The 18,803-nt window shown below is 37.0% G+C and overlaps 1 protein-coding gene across 5 annotated transcripts in view; it reads right to left on the bottom strand.

Annotated features, from left to right (window-relative positions):
* The window catches only part of LOC108658003 (uncharacterized), a 48,791-nt gene extending 31,212 nt beyond the window's left edge, over nt 1-17,579 (bottom strand). For 4 of the 5 annotated variants that reach the window (XM_030386584.2, XM_089257526.1, XM_030386580.2 and 1 more), the window contains exons 1-2: nt 16,623-17,579; nt 1,906-1,951 (exon numbers count right to left, since the gene is read on the bottom strand). The gene's annotated coding sequence lies outside the window, so the exon portion shown is untranslated. Of the gene's footprint in view, nt 1-1,905; nt 1,952-15,934 lie in introns of all 5 variants that reach the window. The other variant, XM_030386585.2, reaches the window with a different exon arrangement.
* Between the last annotated feature and the right edge of the window lie 1,224 nt (nt 17,580-18,803).

Genomic DNA, 18,803 nt, shown 5'->3' with positions numbered 1-18,803 from the left:
AAAAAGCATGCAAAGGAGTGCGAGCACGGCAGAGGAAATCAAACTTGTGATTGACTTTGCCAGCTGCTGGCACTTGAGCACATTTGCCAGCTATTGCTATGGTACGGAGGACACAGTGAACGTAAGCCGATTTGTGGGCACACACACATTCACTCACACACACACATATAGAGTCTCATATAGATGCATTGGTAGACCTCTCTGTGTCATTTGCGATTTTTAATTGAATTTCCTGGCAGGCACACTTTTGTTGTCTAGCAAACGCATTGAAGGCAATTTAAGCGGCAGTCAAGTGAGGCACAAAAGGGTTAAACACACTCACACACTCACACACACACACACACACACACACGTATTCGAATGAATATCAATGAACTGTCATAAAACAGGCGCCAGCATATGGCATTGGGGCGTGTGGACAACAAGAGGCAACTGCCACTGACAGCCGCCTGACACGTAGGCAAACATTTAAGCGCCCAACGAACAAACAAGCACACAAACAACAATAACAACAATAGTTCACACTTGGAACAAAGCGCTTGACATATATGTACATATATATACACACACATACGTACACCCATACACTAATGTGTACACACACATATGTAAACATTTATATGCAGAGCAGCAGACAGTCAAAGAATCTCTCGTTAGATGTGGAACATAGAAGTATTGCTGAAAGTTAATTGAGTGTTGAAAGCGACATGATTTGTTGAACTTTCAAGTGCATTTTATATATAATATTAATGAAAATATTTTAAGCAAACTGGTGAAGTCTCAAACTATAATATTTAATTTAATTATAAATTATATATATATAAATTAATTCGGTTTTTGTTTACAACTTTAACTATACAAACGTTAAATGAAATTTTTATATTAATTAAATGTGAATAAAAAAAATAAATAAATAAACTTTAGTTAAATTTCATACAACAAAAAATATATGTATATGTATATATATTTTTTTTTTCATTATTTGAATATTTAATAAAAATATTTAAATAAAGTTTGCATTTAAATTAATTGAATTTTTTGTATTTAAACATCATTGAATTCATCTTAATTTAATTTTTAAGTGAAAAAATATATTGTGTTAAAAAATGTCGAATGAGTTCAACTTTTTGCAACTCCTAATTGAATTAACAATTTTCGTTATTCGACCATAGCTTTTTCTCTCTGTGTATGCATACCTTTCGACGCCCATATGCACTCGCACACATATTTCCATATACCCTTCGTATAGAGTCATATAGAGCCTGTTTGAGTTTCGGGTCATTTGGAACTGTCAATGACATGCGATTTGAACCAATGACAGTTTAGGCGTAGGTCTCTGCTCTTAACAAGATCAACAACAGCAGCTGGCTTAAAGTTCTTCAAAAAGGTCGCAAATTTAATGAAATTTCCATGTGGAGTGAACTTTATTTTATACACATATATATTAATATACATATACATATGTGTATGTGAGCTTGTGTGTTGGCTGACATGGCGTATGATTAATTTAAGAGCTTGGCTTACGCTCGGTTTCCATGTCTAATAAACTTTATCTAATAAATATACAGACACACATACACATACATATATATGTATTTAGCTGCTAAAGCGTTTGCCAAATTGTATTTGCTTTGACAGCGGCAAAACCTTTTGAGCTCTTTTATGAATTTTCCTCATTTCCCTGACATGGTGTCTGTGTATGTATTTTTGATTAGCTATTTAAGAGTTTGTAACTGCCTGTGTATATACACACACATGTGTGTGTGTGTGTGAGAGCCGCAAACATTTACGAGCGCCCGCCCGGTGGAGTCGCGTCTTTTGGCTGCCGCAAAAGTTTAAATTGTCTGGGCACATTTCACTTATAACGATTATTTATTTATTTATTCAATATCTATCCGCACTTACCGAAAACATAAAATGCTCGACTCTGCGCTGGCCTTGAACATGTCAGCTGTAAAGATAGTAAACAGATACAAAATTTTACTTGCTGAAAAGTTTACTGAAAAAGCCAAATTCATTTTGTGCAAATTTTCGATAAGAATTTCTGGCAAATTTTTATTAATAAATTTCCATATTAATATTGATTAGCAATGAGAGTGAAAAATGGTGAAAGGATATTTAATTATTTTATGTCTTTTTATTATTATTATTTATTGTTAATTGAGATTTGAAATTGATGAAGAGCAAATATTAATATTAAAATGATTTCTGCTATCGCATAGCAAATAGCAAAGCCCTTTTTATATTTTCTTTTATTTAATTAGTTTATTAAATAATAAAGTGAATTTTTAAGTCTTCAGCTAAGAAATGTATTTAATTTTGTTTTATTTTTTTATTGAAAAATTAAGAAAATTTTTTATCTAGCGATATTTTAAGAAATGTAACTGAATAAAGATTTTTATAATTCTCAAAACAGATCCTTTTTGGAATCAAGCTTATATTTATTTGTATTTACACTGCTTCAAGTAATATATTTTTCACATATTTTTAATAAAAAGCTCTTGACTTTATTCATTCGAATTTCTATTGATTCTTTATCCCAACGTTTATATGCAGACCATTGCACATACAGCATAGGCATTCGAAGTGTAATTACTTTTTACTTTATTGATAGTTCTGATCGTTTATAAAAGCATAAAGGAATGAAAACATTCCAGCAAATTAAACAAAAAGTAAATTTAAATAATATTTTTATATAATATATATAATTACAGCCAGCCACTATAATATTTCAAATGTCCAGCCGCACGTATATATTAACTGGCGTTTATCTTCCAGTCCATAACACTGCGATAGTCAAGCATAGTCAAGCCTTTTTATATGCATCTTTTGAATAATCAACAAAAAAAAAGAGTGTCAAATCAATGCAAATTGACAAGCACTTAATGCCAATGGCCCAGATATGCATGTTGTCATGTATTCGTATCCTTGCTTATTGCCGCATTAAGTGCTCTGCACAGATACACAAGCGCACACAGAGCGAGATATACATATAGAGAGAGAAAGAGAGAAAGAGAGAGAGAGAGAGAAATGTATAGACAGTGAATGCAGCGTCGCTCGTTTGACAAACTCTTTTGACCCGAATCCAGCGACGGCGCAATCGTTGTATTGATTGATGATGAATAGCATCATCCAGTGGAGTCCATTAAACAGGACACAAACAGACACACACACATGCACACATGTGCGCCTAGTGTTTGATGGCACTTTAAATGTGACTGCGAAAACTAATTGGTTGGGCAAGCGATTTGCATGTGACCCAACAATAACAACAAACATCGCAATAATCGTGTTCAGGTTGGTTTTTCTTTTGGCAGTGCTTTCGCAGCCAAGAAGTCAAGGCGAACGGCAGTGCCACGCCTTTTGTCTGACTGTAACGATAATGGATCCTGTCTTGGCAGACAATTGTCATTGGCTTTTGTTATGGTACGGCAGAGCAGCAGCGGATGCAGAGCTCTCAGCCGTGAGCTCGGTTCCAATTAGCTGGCGGCCACAAAACTCACTCTCTCTCTCTCTGTGTGTGTGTGCAAATGTCTAAACATGCCGCATTAGGGATAAAGCGAAACCGACTTGAATTTATCACGCATACGACGCGTTGCCAAAAAGCCGCTTAGATTGCCCAACAAAATGTTAAGCAGCAGCATGCCAAATGGCAGCCGCAAGACACCCACATAAAGGCGGAAACAAGCCTCAACACACAAACAAGCAGAAGAGCAGAAAGAAAGAGAGAGTGAGAGAGGGAGAGAGAGAGGGGGAGCGGGGGAGAGCCACAGCCAAGAACGATAACTAAAAATGTAATTTGGGCATTAAGAGCGCGCTTGGCAGGCATAAAATAACCTTGATTAGAAACTCAAATGTGCGCCTGCCAAAATAACAAGGTGGCTAACAGCGCTGGCTGTGGTGCCGGTCTGTGGTGCCGGTCTGTGGTGCCGGTCCGTGGTGCTGGCAGTGTGTGGTCTGCCCTGTGATGGTATCGCGCCTGTAGCACGGCCTGCCACGTGGCCAACATATATCAGAGGACCCCACCTCGAAACGACTTTGGCCCCTGCCATATATCAGTGTGCACCTGTGCCAAAAAAGGTGCCCAAACGGCTAAGGGCAGCCAAGAACGAAGGTTGCGATGCTGCCAGTATACAAATAAATACACATATATATGTCTATATATATGTATTCCTGTGTGTGTGCACATTAAGGTCTGTTTAGTAATCATAAAACCCAGCAGCCAGCCAAACATACACACACACATACACACACACACACACGCGCGCTCAGCATACAGTCAAAAATATGCGAAATTTGAATGCGCTTTAACTTTGATGACTTGCTCAAAAAAGTTATGAACTTTACTTTTATATAAATACAAAATCAAGATATAAAAGTATTCTAATTTTCATTTTAAGAGCGAATGAAAAAGAAAAAATGTGCACAAAAGTTGGAGCTGCATATGCAAAAATATTAATTTAACTTTTGGCAATGACAAAAACAAAATTACATATATTTTGCATATGCGTATATTTATTTCTATAAATATTTGCTCATATTTAAAATACATCTATTTATTTTATGCTGCGTGCTACAATCAACTAATCCCCCAGCTCTTGCCGCATCTCACGCCTCTTTTAGCTGCCTTAACACTTGTTATGCATTTCAAAGCTATACATATCAATATACAATGTTTGATTGATTGCTAAAGAACAGGCTGTCTCTAGACAGGCTCAGTTTCAGTTTCAGACCTAACAAACGTGAATTTTAATAAATTGTTAGCGTAGTCCGCACACAAAGCGATTTGCGGCCTTTTAGTTAATCGCTTTTAAATGTTTTTTCAATATGCATGTCGAATTAGTTTTTAGGCCATTTTGTTTACTTTTATAGATTTTTCATTGATGCACTCAAATGAATTTGGTATAAAATGTTTAAAATTAAATGTGATAAATTGAAGAAAATATTTTAATGCCAATATATACCAAATATATATATATATATATAAAACAAAATTTTGAATAGAAGAAGAAAACGTGGCTAAAGCTTAAAATAAGCTTAGGCATTTTTTCCAGTGTATAAAAAAAGGCATTTGCAAAGCGAGAAAATCTTCCTAAGCGTCGTTTGCTCTAACTGTGACATGAGTCTGTGTGTGTGTATGTGTATATGTGTATGTGTGTGTGTGTCTGTGTATCAATTATGTGTATGAGTGTGCGCGAGTGTGTGTAGGGCGTTTAGTTTTTATGTGTGGCAATAGCCGACAGCAACACAGCGTGAGGGAGAGAGAGAGAGTGAGAGAGAGGGCGAGGGTGGCTGAGAGGTGAGCAGCCAGAGGAGTTTGGCAAGAAACGTAACGAAACGAAGCGAAATTCCCGCAGACACCGGACTAATCAACGAAATTGCTGCAGCCTTTTAGGCGCACGGTGTACATATGGCGGCAATAGCCTCAGATTGGGCTGTCCTTTTTGCATATGTTGTTGTTCGACACATTTGCTGTTTTGATTGGAACATCGTAGCGAGTGGGCGGTGGTGGGTGGTGGGCGTGCAGCATGTTGGCCAGATGATTGATGGCAGCAACTGAATAGCGTTCGAGAGCTGATAAAACTCTCGCTCTTTCTCACTCTCTCTACTCGCTGTGCCTTTTGAATACGCAACAAATGAAGCGTGTTTTTTCTTTTTTCAGAGAAAAAATAAGAAAATTCTGTGGAAAGCAAGCGTGGAGCATTGAATGCCCATTCATTGAGGGCAATACGAATATTAATAATGTACGAATGAAATGCAAACTTTAAGCTTAAAGAGCTAAAGTTAAAGCAATGCCTGAACTATTTAAACAGCTTCAGCTAATCTTAGTGCAGTTCACACGCCGTAAAAGTTGTAAGAAGTTCTGTGACAATTGTTGCTTTTGCCTCAAGGCATGAGCCTCATTTGTATCTCCCTCTTTCCCTTATTTTTTTTTTTAACTGAAATGACACTTGGCGCTGACAAATAACCCCGCCAAGTATTACATTATATCACATCATAATCAAGCCCCAACTTGAGAAGTTCAGCCGCACTGTCATTAGAAGGGCGTGCTCCATACAAGCCTTGTCTGACAATCTGAGTGCCTTTGTGTGTGTGCGTGTGTGTGTGTGTGTGTGTGTGTGTATGAGTGTGTAAGTGGGCTCAAGTACGCTAGTCCTATATTCAAAACACGCAACACTTGTCATCAGCAGGCGCCGACAATCATTTACGCAGTAACACATACACACACACACACACACACGCACACAACAATAAACAGCTGTCTACGAGTTTGCACTGTGCTCTGCCGCCCCCCTGAGATATATGTTTGCCGCTTTTATTAAATTATACCACAGTTGTTGTTGTTGTTAACGTGAAATACCCTGTAATCAGCGGGAGTAAGGATGGGCAGCGTTTGCTTAGGCGATCTGCGGCTGATTTGGCTGTGAAGTGAAGTGGGTATTGCCCTTTGCCTAGAAATGCATTTCTGCTTCTTAGATCTGCTTTAGCATAGAAGTAAAGCCTGGTTTTTGAATTGAGCCTTGCTTATGCTTGAAATATATATTCCTAGGTATATATTTTATGTATTGCTTAAATTTGTTAATACTGTCCATATTATCAACTTAATACTTTCATTGCATATATACATATTTTTTATTCTTTTATATATTTATTTATCTATTTATATTTGACTTCATTTTTAGTATTAAAGTTTTTTTTTTTTTAATTATTTGTTATTATTTATTTTCTTTATGTTTATATATTTATATTAAAAATTTCATAGTCAAATTTACTTAATTTTCTTTTTTAATATTAAAGGTTTTATTTATTGTCATTTTACTTATTATTTTTCGTATTTTTTTTTATATTTATTTAAAATTTAGTTTATATATTTATTAATTGTCATTTTACTTATTATTTTTGATATTTATTTTTTGTATATTGTCATTTTACTTATTATTTTTGGTATTTTTTTTATATTTATTTAAAATTTAGTTTATATATTTATTTATTGTCATTTTACCTATTATTTTTGATATTTATTTTTTGTATATTGTAATTTTACTTATTATCTTTGGTATTTATTTTTTGTATTTTTTTATATTTATTTAAAATTTCGTTTATATATTTTTTAATATTTAAGATTTTGTTTAATATTTTTTATAAACTTTTGTATAATTGTTTTTATGTTTCAGGTTTCATAGTCATTTTATTTTATTTTTATTTATTTATTTTTTTTTTTTTGCATACTCTTTATTATTTATTTATTTATTTTATTAGTTATTATTCAATTGATTTCAATCCATGCTCAATTATTCATATTTTATATTTTTTGTTTTCAAATTTAGTATTTTCTAGGATATCTCTGGGTCGTGCCTTGGCAACTTGAGCACTTTTAATTGTTGTTTTACATTGTTTGTTGTTGACATTTATTTTGTGACAGATTTTGATTTTCTGTTGCTGTTGCCGTTGATATTGCTGTTGCCCACTTGGCTGGCATTTTGGCACGTCTTTGGCACGCCCGACTTTTTATCGTCCTGGCGTGTCCTTGCGGCATTGCGTGCTCTGGTCTGTGCCGCAGGACAGGTGCTGCAAATGAAAGCTGAGGCAGCAAATGATTTCTCAACTCACATTAAATGTGGCGCGCGTGTATGCTGCACTTGACTTAATTGAATCACTGATTGACTTGTCATTGTTTATTATTTATTTATTTTCCTTTTTTCTTTTGGCTGATCTCTGAGCATTTGTCATGCAAATAAACAAATGTCCAAAGCGAAACTCGAATACGGCTGTGAAATGTGGAGTCCTCTTTGTTATACGCATGTATATGTGCTATGTGTGTGTGTGTGTGTGTGTGTGTGAGTGCGCATGCAGCACTCACAACATTCATCAATTATCAAGTGAAAAGAGCCCCGAGAATAAAACGAAAAAGCAATAAATCTAAACAAGGCCCCAAGGGACTCCAGCCAGATCTACAAACAAACATTGGGACTGAGAGACGCCTAGATGCATAAAGAGAAATGCGGCAGAGAGCGAGATGGAGAGGTGGAGAGAAAGAGAAAGAGAACGAGAATGAGATGAAGCTATAGATTATGCGTATATGCATGAGCATCAGCATCAAGATTCATTTCACATGGATGTTGCATAAGCAAAGCTTTGGATGCCGCAGCTATACAACGTCCTTAGAAGGGTACATATGTATGTACGCATGTATGTATGTACGTATATATAGTCGAAGAAGTGGAAAAATAGCTCGTGAACAAGTTCGGGCAACTTGTTAAGGCCAACACAACGAAACTAAGAAATAACTAGACTTTTAACGGGCTGGCAGGCTGGCTAAGTAAGTTGGGCTTATAAAATTCTACAAAATAAAGAGCGATGGGCTGTCACCGGCGGAGTGGGGGGGGCTTGCAGGCGAGTTGCCTGCAACACGTACGTGGCAAATACAAATTTAAGTAAAACAAGCTGGCAACAAAGTTTGCACAGTGAACAATTTTCTTTGCACTTTTAGCCAGGATGCAGGCAGCACATGTATGTGTGCGTGCGCGTGTGTGTGTGTGTGTGAGTGACGTCTGTGGCAGAGACAAAGGCAACGTTGTGGCTGAATAGACGCGGGGCAAGGAGAAGCCATTGATTTCCCAGCAAATGTAAGAGAATCGAGTGTAAAGCAGACCCAAAGGACTAAGAGGACTAGAGGATATGCAGCAAAGGCAACAACACAAATAAAACTGAGGGCGGGGTGGGCGGAAGAGGAGGAGGAATCGAAGCTGAAAGGCGTTCAGCTGGCAAACATAAGTCGCACACTCAAATCAATGGCATTGACAGTCGGCTGGCGGGGTGCGGAACAATGGCAGGGTGGGTGGTGGGCGTGGCAGAACAAATGGCATAAAGCTGTGTGAGGACAGGCAAAATGGAAGAGCGGGTGAGCGGGGTGAGGGTGTACGTGAAGCTGGCCCCATCTCTAGCATGGCAATTGTATTCATTTGACTTGGCAACCAATTGTTGCAAGTGGCAATTGTTGTAATGGAAATTCGCAGCAGGCGTCTTCAAATAAAACCAGAGCAAGCGCCATCAAAAATTTAAATGGGCAACATTTTCAATTTTCAATTGGAAAATTGTCTGGCATGCTTCAAACGCAATTGAAATTCAATGTGTAAATATTTTAAATGCATATCTGGACATCAAAGGCTAGCTAATAGTCTGGCAGGAGATGCGGCTAAAATCCGTACTCATATAATATTTATTGCAGAAAATGGACAGCTAACAAAGACCTTTGGCTTTATTTTATTTGCTAAAATAATAATTGTACTTGCAGTAAAAAGTGCATGCAATTAAACTATTGCACAAAAAAAAAAAGAAAAAAAACAAATAAATAAATAAATAAAATAACAGCTAACAAACCCCTTTGGCTTTATTTTTATATTTTCTAAAATTTTAATTGTAGTAGCAGTAAAAAGTGCATGCAATATTTTAATGCACAAAACAACAAAACAAGTAAAAAAAAAATAAAATAATGTTTACATCAAAGCTCAACAGCTGTAAAATTTAGAATTTTTAATAAGTTTTTTGAGCTTGCATATTTTATTTACATTTTAAATATTTAGATATTTTTCATATTTATTTATTATTATTTTTATTTTTTTTTATTTATTTTTGGTCAAAGTTTTTACTATTATTATTATTATATTATAATTTATTACTATATATTAAAATGTAAATTTTTAATATTTTAATTTATTATTTATTATTATAATTTTTTTTATTTTTTTTTTATTTTTTATATTATTATTATTATTATTATTATTATTATTATTATTATTTTTATATTATTAATTAATATATATTTATTATTGCAATTTTTATTATTTTAATTTTAATTTATTATTATAAAGTTTAATAGAATTATGATTATGATAATAACTTATTTTTGATTTATAATTTTTTTTAATAGACTTACATATAATTTAAACAATATCAGTGTTTATTAGCAACTCATATCGTAGGCTTGTTTAGGCATACTCATACATCACTATCTACATCTGTATACACATACATACGTGTATGCATGTGTATCTAATATCATACAACAGTGAGCACTAACTACAAACAGTTGTGCATGATATCATATGTGCTGTAAAGTACACATCTTATTAGTAGATATGGTTGAGCCCACAGAAGATTGCACAAAAATACATGCATACATGTACAATCTGTGTGTGTGTGTGTGTGTATGTGTGTGCACATTACATATACTATATACCAGTTGTATACACATCCCATTTGTGATTTTTTTTTTTTTTTCGTAAACAGAAAGCGCCGAAAAAAAATGTGACTAATAGAGAAGAAACGTGCAGATAAAAGCAAAAAATAACAAATAAAAACGAAAACGAAAATTAAATAAATAAATGTGAAAAAGAGCAACAGCAACAACAAAATAAAAGTTGCGAGTGCTTGAGGCAATGAAGGCAAGTCAGACAAGCAGGAGAGCAAGGGAGGCAGGGATACAAGGTTCTCCCTCTCTCTGTCTCTCTCTATCTCGTTCTCTCTTAGTGCGTGTGTGTTGCAGGCGGATGAAGACGTGACAGCATAAATAGCGGTCAAAAATGTGCCCATTGCCATATTTGCGTTTGTAATTGCGTGCATGTGTGTGGGTATATGTGTGAAAACACAATTTCAAGGATTGCAATTACAACAATAACAAATAAGTAAGCAAACAAGACAGCAGCAGCAGCAACAACAACAACAACAACGAGCAGCGAAAAGAGTAGAAAGATAAAAACTACCTTGGCCCAGAATTGAGGCGCATAAATACAACGCACCTACATTGTCTGTCTGTGTGTGTGTGTGTGTGTGGGTGTGTCCATCTGTCTGTGTGTGTGTGTGTATTGGCAGCAGATATCGAGCGCATTGAGCTCACTGCAATAACAACAACAACAACAGCAGCAGCGGCGGCAGCAATGAGAGCCGTAATAACAAGCAACAATAAATGCCGACGACGCTGTAACTGCAGAGGAGAGAGTGAGAGAGAGAGAGAGAGAGAGAGAGAGAGAGGGAGAGAGTAGAGCGAGCAAAGGCAAGGGAGAGAGATGACATTGTGCGTTGCAAGGGCAAGAGAAAAGCGCCTTCAAGTGCCCCACAGCACGAACTCTGGTACAAAAATGCATTTTGCAAACACATGTTTTTCTTTCATTTCGTATATACGAAAATGTACTAACATTATGATGAAATTAAGTACATAACATAAGTTACTAAATATAAAATGACTTAATTTTAATGCTAAAGAATTCTGTTTTTTATTTGGTGATCACGATTTAAGTGCTTTGTTAATTCAATTATTGTTTATCTAAAAATACATCGATTTTTATTGACAAACTAAATATAAGGTTTCTATTTCAGACTCATTTTTAAATAGGTTTTGAGTGCTGTAGATATATATATATGTTTTTATATATAAAAGTACACAACGTAATTTTTTTATTTTTTCTAACTACGAAATTGATTAACATTTAAATTTCTGCAACAATAAATCCATATATTTAAAAAATCTGCATTATTTATTTGTTACTATTTGTATGTTATTTATTTCACAATCCAATTCAATTTATTATGTAATCTGGCTGCACTTTGAGCTCGAGCTGAACCTGAAAAATATATTGACTAATATAGAATTTCCAGGTACTTCGTAAAGAAGATACATAGTATATACATTATGTTCAAGCTTGTCTGGCACATTTGAAATCGGAGCGGCGCTCTTAGTGAATAGTTTCGCTTAGTTTTAGTCTCCGATTCGCACGTCCCAATGCAGTGTGCAGCAGCAGAGGCAGAGGCAGCGACAGAGACAGAGGCAGCGCCAGCGGCAGTAGCAATAGCTGAGGCAGCAGCTAATGGGGGGGAGCGAATGCAGGCACAAAGTGCATGCTCAAGACGTGACCAAGACAGCAGAAAGCAGAAGTGAAGGCGACGTTTAACGAGGCGTATGCGCAATATGCTAGCAATTGGTCAGCAACAGCGACAGTTCATATCTCTCTATGACAGCATAACAGGCACACGAGCAGAGTCTGACTGAGGCGCGGACTTTATATGCAAGACGTGTTCGATGACTCAAGCCACCTGTCGGACAAAGCGACAGACATAGGACTGAAGACTCATCATAGCTGGCTTATCAGCGCACCGAAAAGTTTGCCCTGTAAACATGACCATAACTGCAGAGGCAGAGGCGGATTCGGAGGCAAAAGCAAAAGCCAAGAGAAACCGAAACTGAAACTGAAACTGAGACCCCAAATGGCAATTGCCAATTGGCAACTGGAGGGCTTGAGCCACGTCAGAGACCGATAACACACACAGACACACACATTGCTTGGGGTCCAATTGGTCGTTGAACACGTTTTTCAATTTGCAGCTAAAATAAGTATGTGTGTGTGTGTGTGTGTGTGCTTGTGTTAAAGTAAAACAATGAGAATTTGTTGAAATTGTTGTTGCTGGCAGTATCTTTGGCATATTCTTGACCGCCTTTTGTGCAATAAAGTGGAGCAGCAGCAACAACAACAGCAACAAATGTGTACACAATTAAGATTATTTATTAGTGCGGCTGCTGCTGCTTCTCGAGGATCCCATCTTCAAGTACAGCGGCAGCGCAATTGGCCTCAACAGTAGCCAAGACTGAAAACATATTCAAAGATGGCAACAGCAGCAGAGGCAGCAGCAGCAGCGGCAGCAGCAGCAGCAGCGGCACATTTGGCCATGCCTTTTTGGCCATTTGCCAGCTACTTTTGGTGGCTGCCACCCAACAGCACTAGAAGAACAAGCAGCCGCAGCAGCAACGGCAACGGCAACGGCAGCGGCAGCAAAAGAATAACAACATCACGTTGTATCCATCTACAACAACCTCGGCCAAGTTGGCTTTGGACTAAAGCTTATTTATGTGCGTTGGCTGCGAAATATGGCGCACAATTTTTGGTTTTTGCTTATTTACTGCAGTCCACAAAAAGAGCAGCCAAAAAGCTAATTGGGTGGGCGGCACAAGTGCCGGCAGCAGCAACAACAACAACAACAACAACAGCAGCAACAAATTCAGTCGAAGCAGCCAAAAGATGCAATATTTTTTTTTTTTTTCTTGCATATTTCAGATAAAAATATTTCTTTATGCTAACAAGCAATATTTACTCTCTCACTCTGACTCCTACACACGCTCTCTCTTTCGCTTCCTCATTCCTTTGTGCCAGCAATTTGGGCCACATTAAAGGCCAAATTATATGGAAGTGCAGTTATATAAGTATGTGACTTAACATATGTTATGGCATTCTGCACTGTTGAGCTTAACAACATTCTGTTATTTGCATATTGAATATCGATAAATATCGACAGCCATGTAATTAGAGTGAGAGCTTAAATTAAATTTAAATATATAACATAATTGTATTGATATTTTTCTACAATAACTTTATAGAGCTTATAACACTGACCAAATGCATTCGTATTCCACTTCTTATAACATCTCTGATCTGTGAGTGCAACTGCACTGGAATAATTTCTTATTTTCAGCGCCCGACAACCACCTGCAACTGAATTGCTCTGAATATTTACTTAGCCCGATTGACGGCAGACAAAATGGAGAGGGAAACAAATAAAAACCGAACGGTAGTACCAGAAAGAGAAAGAGAATGAAAGGGAGAGGGAGACAGAGAGGGAGACAGTCTTCACATTCACATTGCTGTGGCTCAACCTAACTGCCATAATAAAGATTGCAAATGTCTCTGATTTGTAAGAGGTTTTCTTTCTTATTTTCGTCTTGCGCTTATCAAAAGCTCAGCGAAGAGCGCAGCCTGAAAAGGCGAAAGAATGTTGAGCCAAATGTTTGAACACTCAGTAGAGCGCAATGATAAAGGTAAAGTCAGTGAACTCTCCACACAAACACAAACACACACACACACACGCACACACACTCAGAGAGAGATGCTTATCAGTATATTTTGGTAGCTTCAGCTGATAATTGTCAAAATATTTTAGCTAATTTGCCGTGGGAAAATAGCTAAATAATATATATTACATATATTTATAGGTATATATGTATGTCTAGGCAGGGGAATGCCCCAATGTATGAATGTGAATAAACTGCCATAAAATTCACTTTGATGTATTACCCTTAAGAGCGAGAGAATTTTCGTACAGCTGTTGATCTGCTTATTAAATGCGTTCGGAGCGCATCTTTCCTACCGAAATTAATTAAGGAATTGTCACATCAATCAGGCGCCCACTTGCCGACTGCCATTGTGCTTGTTTCACAGTTGTTGTTGTTTTCAAATAAACAAATAAAATGCAGAAAATAGATTTACGAGTGTCGCGCAATTTATGACAGATGTAAAAATTGTCAGCGCTTTTTATGGCCCACGTTTTTGACGCTTGACTGAAGTCTGAAGAGCCGCCCGTCCCGTTGACTGACCACCAGCTGGCCATATCCATGGCCCTGACTGACTGTCTGAATGACAGCCCAGTCAGTTAGCGTGAGAGAGAGAGAGAGAGAGAGAGAGATGGAGAGAGCTAGCGAGAGGGAGAAGGAGAGTGAGCTCATCCATTCCCACCCACTGCTGTGCCGTCTATCCATTCTCAAGGCAACAAAGTTTAAAACACTTGCTTCTTGATAATGAGAAAAAGTTCTTTTTATATTTTTCTTCTCATTTCGTTCATTTTGCGTTCTTCTTCTTCTTTCTGCTTTGTGCTGCATTCGAGACAAAAGTCTTGATGATGATTACAATGATCCTTGGGCTTGTAATGAGATATGGCCAAGGCACTTTCCTAAGCAGCATTATATTTAAACACACACACAGTTACACGCACACTGGCACATGCATGCATATACGTGTTTCTTGCAGTTTTCTTTGTTACATGCACAGGTCTGCCTTTGCCTCGTCTCTTCTATTCTTTACTTTGCTTTCAGCTTTACAAGCTTTTGTTGTTATAAGTTCTTCGCTGGAAAGGCTACTTCTCGGAAATACTTCTAATAATATTAATTGGTCTTGAATGCTTTCTTACAGCGCTTAATCGAATTGGTGCAAAAACCATATAAAAATACATACATACATGTATACAGTCATGCATATATAAATATAAATACAATTAGTTTTATCATTTGATAAATTTCATCTCTTAACGTTGCGTATACATAATATTTCGATTGCATAAGCTCTATGAGTGTGTAAGTTTCCTGTATACATATATGCCAAAAAACTAAGCTTGGTTTGTTTCCAAGAAAGATCAGCTACATTCAATTAAGTTTTCGACAAAATATAGTCTTTATAGAAAAAAATAAACAAAACTTTTACTAAGAAAACAAAAGAAAAGTTATAAAAAATCTTTAAAATTTATAAAATAATAATAATGTAAACGACGAAAAAAAAAAAAACATTTTAAGCCAAAGTTTAAAGCTTAAATCAATATTTAATAAACTTTCAAAATTTTTACATATGTATAACCAGTCTCAATAAAATTTAAATTATCATTTTACTTATTTTACTACAATAAATATCGGGAAATTTGTAATAATGATAACTATTCTTAGTTATAATTATAGGGAACTTTTAATATTTATTTTTTAAATAATGGAAAAATCCCTAAATAATGAATTCATTTAATAACAAGAAGAACAATCTTGTAATAATAATAATGTGAATTCTAATAAAAAATTTCAAAGAAAACAACTTTATTTTTTATTTATTGAAACATTCCAAAAGATAATATGAGATCGTAATAAAGAGAATACAAATAAAGCAGTTTGTAGATAAACTTTTCTACTTTGCAAATTACAATCGAGCCAACAATCCAGAATTTTTGCCATTGATCAAATTGCGTATACGTAATGTATTCGTGTTCTGCCACGCAGAACTTAAAATTTAAATAAATGGCACTGAGAGCCATAAATTACGTGCGTTCTTAAGCAGCTCTAACAAAAGGTTCTTACCCTTCTTGAACTGCCACGGCAAATGTATCCAAAATATTCCGCATTACAACAAAAAGCAATAGAGGAGGAGCAAGAAGAAGAAACGCAGAAACAAAAAAGTTTTTCTTTTTTTTATGTTCGTTCGTTCGTCTATGCAAAAGAATCCCAGAAGTTGTCACACGCTGCAGTTTAATGTGAAACTAATGCAGAAAACTGTCAGCAATTGGATATACATATATATGTATATATCTGGCAATGTGTGTGTGTGTGTGTTATCCAAGAGTTGCCGTAAGACGAAAGGTTGCACGAAAGTAGAAGATGCAAAGAAATAGAATTTTTTCGCTTTGCAGCAGACAAATTTTCAATTGCAATTTTTTGCTTTGTTTTTTTTTTTTTTTAACTTAATTTGCAATTTGAAATTTGCATTTGTTTTGTTTATGTTTCTTTTATTTGTGTTAGTAAAAATTTGTATATTTCTTTTATTTATGCCAAATTTTGTATTGTTGATCAATTTGCATTTTGCACTTCACTTGGACACATTCAGAAATTTATCTTGTTGATTATTTTTAATTTTGGTGTAAAATATTTGATTTATTTTCATTTATTTACTTTTTCTTTTTTGTCGAGTCTTTTAAAAAATTCTAGCAAAAATGTTTGCTGTGTTATTTTTAGCGTCGGGCAATGAAACTAACAAAAAATTTTCACTCACATGTGGAAAATGCCGCTGCACGCACTTTTCATTTTATTTTCCGATATGTTGTTGTTGTGGTTGTTGCAGTTGTTGTTGTTTGTCACTTTCGAGTTTTTACCCTTTGCATTTGTGGGTATTTTTGTAGGGCGAGCGAGAGAGAGAGCGAGTGCCCAAAGGAAAACTCGACGCGTTACAATATTATTTCTATTATTTGTTTGCTTTTATTTTTACAATTTTATTTTTCTATTTATTTTTTGTTAGGTCTGTTTTATTTTTAGCGTGAAATTTTCTGCGGTCAGCAATTTAAAAATAACAACAGCAGCTCCGCATGGATTGCACTTTACTTGGACATGGACTTTAAAGCTGATGCTGATGCTGATGCTGATTCTGTTGATAATTCTTGAAAACTCGCGCCACAAATTTTTGAATCGTATTTTATGGATTTCTGATTTATTTTGGAACTTGGAACTTGGTTCTGATTTAGCATGTGCTTGGAATTCGCATTATTTTATTTGGATTCTTTTATCAGCGTTCACTTTTTTGCTTCTTGTTTCAGTCTGAAATTGTATTTCAGTTTTCAGTTACAGTTCAACCACATGCGATATCTTTGACGGCGGTTGACTTTGTTATTTTTGTTTTCTGGTTTCTTGTCCAATTCACCGCTCCGGCGTTCTGCTCACTTCGATGAACATCTTGTAACTATTTTCAAAAAGCGCACGAACGCAGCTGCAGAGCAACAATGACGCCGACGGCAGCGACGACAACGACGACGCTGCGGAGCACACAAAAATCAAACCAGCAGCAGCAGGCAGACAAACGAAACCGAAACCGAAACAGAGACCGAGACCGAGACCACCGCACAACAACGACAATAACAGCAACGACAATAACAGCGCCAACTCAAGAACACACAACAGCAGCAGAAGCAGCCAACAGCAGCAGTCGTCGTCAATGTGCTTACGTGCGACTGTGTGTGTGTGTGTGCGAGTGTTCTGTGAGAGCGTCAGAGAGTGTAATTTAAAGTTAAAGAGCCAACAGCCAAAGAGAGCGCACTGCTGCTGTCTCTGCTTGTGCTTTTGTAAACGCAAGCCACAAGAAAAAAACGAAGCGTAGCATCCGTGTGCTGCGCTGTTGGCTACTGAAGAACTGAAGCACTGGCTGGCCGACCAGTCGAACCAGCCGAACCACAGCAACAGCAGCCGAAGCCGAAGTCAAGTGGCGGCTCGTGTGCGACAGCGACGTCGAGACAGCTTCGTGCGCTGCCAAAGAGCGAAATGATGATTACTTAAGCAGTGACTAACTAAACCAGCGTTAACAGTGTGCGGAGCGCACGAGCCAAACGAAGCGGCGTAGCAAAGCCAGAGGCTAAACCGGCGTCGCTGTCACCGTCGCCGTCGCCGTCGCCGTCGCTAAAGCCCAGTTTCATATAACAACTAACTACACTGTATGTTTAGCTGATTCGGCTGCTGTGCGTCTGTTAGATAGCGCGTCGCTGTTAACAGCTCCTCTGTTGCTTTGCCCTAACCTTATGTTATGACCATATGAAGCGTTCATGCATTTGATTAGCTACATCGATTTTAATGTCTCATTTAATTAGCTGGAATTGTCACAGCTAATGGCCTGGCAGTTATAATTAGTTGCACTTTGTGACAACTTTATCACTGGCTTTGACGGCCGCAAGCGAATTTGCTCATTAAAGCCAGACGCTAGACGCCAGACGCGAGACGCGAGAGATGAGAAATGAGAGAGCGGCAACTATTGCAGCAGAGGAATGAGCACACAACAGAAAGCCAGCCGAAGCCAGTGACAGGCAACAATGGCAGATGAAGTACAGTAAGCGCTTATTAAATGCGCTGAATGCAAATAAAACTTTTAAGCTAAATAGAAAATGGCGACGGAGGACCATAAGGACGAGCATCTGGGAGCATCGAGAAACAATGGCCGGAAATTCGCGCTGCGGAAGCCAAAAACAACAATAACAGCTAAAGCAGCAGCAGCAACGGCAGCAGCAACGCCACTTGGGAGCCCGTCAGTCGGCCACAAAAAGCAGCTGGGTCCCGTCCTTGCCCCACTCAAAGGATTTCGCCTGGCGCGGCACAAAACAAAGCGAGCGTATAATGTTGCGCTATAGAGCAGAATTTGGGGCAAGGGTGGCATAGTGAACGGGGCGGACGACAGGGCTGATTGGTTATTTCTCCC

The sequence above is a fragment of the Drosophila navojoa genome, chromosome 3 (genome assembly GCF_054131105.1).
Source record: "Drosophila navojoa isolate 15081-1374.11 chromosome 3, UAZ_NAV_1.0, whole genome shotgun sequence".
In the NCBI taxonomy this organism is placed as follows: Eukaryota; Metazoa; Arthropoda; class Insecta; order Diptera; family Drosophilidae; genus Drosophila; species Drosophila navojoa.
This window is presented reverse-complemented; position numbering and strand designations above follow the sequence as displayed.